Genomic DNA, 3,932 nt, shown 5'->3' on the forward strand with positions numbered 1-3,932 from the left:
GAACTCGAGGTGTGGTGGGGAACAAATATGTTAATATATAGGAAGTGCACATACCAGCAAGTGGAAAGTGCTTAGAAAGGATCATCATTGTTGTGATTGTTGTTATTTTCTAAACAGGTGTAGTAGGGGAGTTATTGTTGCCAATATTATATCCTCTGTTTCCCACGTGCCTTTGAAGTTCCTCCTCTCGAAGTGGAATGCCCTTCCTCACCCTTTGACTTTAGGCTTGACCACATGACTTTCTTCAGCCAACGGTGTCTGGATAGAGTGACAGCAAGCCAGTGTCCCCCTAAGCCTTAAGAGGTATTACATACTCCCACTTGTGCTCTTAAGCTTCAGCCATCAGTCATGAGAGTGGCAAGTCCCAACTACCCCTCTCTGATATGGGGAGGATGAGATACATGTGGAGCAGACCCGGCCCCAACTCACTTCTCAGAGCCAAAGCCAGCTTGTTGCCCAGACAGTCTGAACATGCGTGAATGAGAATAAGTGAGGATATTAAACCAGGGAGTTTGGGGGTGGCTCTTCATTCAGCATAATTGTGGCGATCACTGGCAGGTAGAACGGGAATGTTAATTAATTGTTAACTCAAAGTGAGTTAACTGTTGTGGAAAGGTTACGTGAAGTATGGCATGATATGATCTGACTGATATGAGGAATTTGAGAAACAAGACAAAGGATCATAGGGAAAGGGAAGAAAAAATGAAACAAGATGAAACCAGAGAGGGAGACAAACCAAAAGAGACTTAATCTCAGGAAACAAACTGAGGGTTGCTGGAAGGGAGAGGTGTTGGGGGATGGGGCAGCTGGGTGATGGACATTGGGGAGGGTATGTGTTGTGGTGAGTGCTGTGTATTGAATCATAGACATGTACCCCTGAAACAACTATTACATTTTATGTTAATTAAAAAAAAAAAAAAAAAAGAATGGCATGGAAGCTAAAGTGTGAAGGGTGGTTTAGAGGCAGACCTAGGAAGGAAATCTGCTCTCAGAATCTCACTGCAAAGCGTGGTGCATGAAGATCGGTTGTTCTGAACCTGCAGAGAGGCCATTTTTTTTTTGTTTTTTTCCTCAGCATGTATCTATACTGACCACATTCTCTCTTTCTATTTCTCTCACAACCCCTCTCTTTTTAAAAATCAGCATAGAAAGGCTCTAGTTTTGATTCACATCCAGGGGAAGCCCTGCCTTTCTCTGGTTGCCAAAGGTTCTTACTATGAAGGACAGGTGAGAATTCAGATTCTGGAAATGCTGTCTCTTCACCTGTGCCCAGAATATGTCACTATTTTTCTAAGGCAGCAGAGGGATGTAACCCGTTTGGTGTAATCCCGAGGCTCCATGGAATCAATGACTTGACATCTTAGCATGCTCGATCCCTCCTGTCAGCTTCTAAGGAGGAGAGAGAGAGCGAGAGAGAGAGCATGCATTCAGCGGGAGCAACAGACCCTGGAATTCCCAGGACAGTGGAGGTAGTGGTGTCTCATCCTGCTGTTGGCTGGCCTGGCTTCTTTGACTTCCTGCCTCTCTTTCTCAGACACTATTGGGCAGACTCAGAGAAACCTTTGTATGAACTGAAAGAAGGCCTTTGAAATGTTACCTCACCCAGCTGAGTTAGAGTGACTTTTCTAGCTCCTTGTTTTTTCCATTCCTTTTCTATAGTGATTTATTTATTTTATTGGGCAAAACTGGCACGTGAGGTCAGTGGATATTTTATAATGGAAAGGTGACCCTCGGATGTGTGATGCACTCAGCCTGCCATGAGCTGTGGTGAACAAACTCACAGTGCAACAATCAGCTCTTAGGGGCAGAGACCCCTCAGTCTGGAAGGGGGCAAGACACCTGTCTAAACCTCGCTGTGGGGCAAGACACCTGTCTAAACCTCGCTGGGACTGAGCTTGGCAGTCCCATTTTTATATACTGTCTTTGCTTTTAAGATAATCATGCTGAATTTTGCCTGAGGGTAGTGGAAATGGTCGTTGAGGTGAGGAACATTCTAGTTAAAATGGTAGGGAGATCTATCCCTGACTTCCACATCTCATGGATGCCTCATCAGTGAAGCAAAGGTAATGATGCCTATTGTTTAAAAAAGAGCATTTGCACTGGTAACCATTTTCTTAAAATCAGACCACTGCCTCGGGATTAGAATCAACAAAAGGTCAGAAATGGGCAGATTAGGCCTATCCAATTATAACTTAAAGTGAAATGTTGCCAAGTATAAATTTAACATGAAGATTTCTATTACAGGGATAAATAACTATCTTATTATCCTATTAATTAGCTTCTCTCTGCAAGTAGAAAGTAACTTTCACTGGCAGACCCAGGAATGGAGATTCTCAAAGCAGGATAGAAGGAATTAGGAGCAAAACTGCAAAATCACTTGAGTGAGGCCTTCCCCACTCAGAATAGCCTACCACCTGCTAACTGGCCTGCCATGTGCTCTGTGGCACCTCATTGAGAGTGGTCTTCTTCCAAAACAGACAGGCTCATGTCATCCTTCTAGCCCCACCTAGCCTCTTGAATAACTCCTTCCAAAGGCTCCCTGTCACCCTGGGAGCCAGTGGTTCCCTCTGCTTTGGAAGTTCAGCCAGACCTGGCTCCTTCCTGTGCACCATCACTATGCACTGTTTTCCCATGGCAGCCATAGCCTCCTGCGTTGCTTTCCTTCTGTCTGGACTGCCCCTCTCCACGCTTCAGTCATTAGCTGCAGCTTATCCCCTTCAGGCACTGGCTCAGCAATGACATCACTTCCTTAGAGGAACTACCCTGACCCTCTAGTCAAGCTCCCCTGTTACAAACATGTACACCACTTACCGCATACAGAGTCACACATTTGCTTATTGGATTAAGTTTCTCTCCCAATACATTCTTTAACTATCTGTAAGGGTAGCAGGTTTTTGCTCACCATTGGTTGGGACCCAGCACTGGAATGGTGTTGATAACATAGCATGTACTCAATGTCTGTTGAACAGACGGAACGGGCATTTAGTTTAAAATGCACTTAGAACTTATGACTGTTGTCCAGAAACATACATTCTAGATCAGATCCTTCCTCACGGGAAGGACAGAGGATCCAGGCTATCTTGGAAGAGTGCTTGGTTTGGTTCAGCAATTTGATGTGCTAGTTTGATTTTTGCCTCACTGGTTTTTGCCAGTATGCAATTTCTATTTAGGTTCCTACTGGCTTAAAAAGAATCAGCCTTTCTACTCATTTATCTATCCATCCATCTCCCTCTTACCTGTCTGCTGAATAAACAATGTTTGAAGCCATTGGCTTATTCGGTCCACATGATAATAAAAGTCTGGGGTTTTATGTTTTGTTAGTGAGCTCAGTCCCTACCAAGTGGTTCTTTCTAATCAATACAGCTCTGAAATCCTCTCCATTGGCATGGGACATGTGTGTATCTCCAGCGACAGAGCTCTAGGGTCACCTGCTCTAAACGAGCAGTTACAGAGCCCAGGGAACACAGGGGCTGAGGAAACAAAAGGGGGTCATTCTGGGGCTGTGTGTTCCATGGAGCAACGTTGTTTGAACAGGGAACCATTTGGGACATGTTTTTACACTACTTTTCTTGTGATTTGTTCATTTCCTTTCATGACTTCCTCACGGTGAGTACGGGGAAGGGGCTTCTGAAGGGAGGCAGGACGTGCTAGGACGATGAGGGAGCAAAAGGAGCACCGTTTGCACAACAACAAAGGCAGCCCTAGGCAGTGAGCACAGGCAGAGTAAACAGCACAGATGTTGCCAGCACACTGTTCAAAGCTTGGCCATTCAGGGGAACATCAGAGACAAGCCACCACAAGAAGCCTGTAATCACCTTTCCCCCAGTTTATGAAACAGGCCAAGATCAAACGAAGGAGGTTAGAATTCCCGATAACAGCCTCCCGTTTGAACAGCCTGCAGGAGAGGAGGTCAGCGGAAGGTTCCAGAGATG

The sequence above is a fragment of the Lontra canadensis genome, unplaced genomic scaffold, assembly GCF_010015895.1.
Source record: "Lontra canadensis isolate GAN:19392208 unplaced genomic scaffold, GSC_riverotter_1.0 scaffold130, whole genome shotgun sequence".
In the NCBI taxonomy this organism is placed as follows: domain Eukaryota; kingdom Metazoa; phylum Chordata; class Mammalia; order Carnivora; family Mustelidae; genus Lontra; species Lontra canadensis.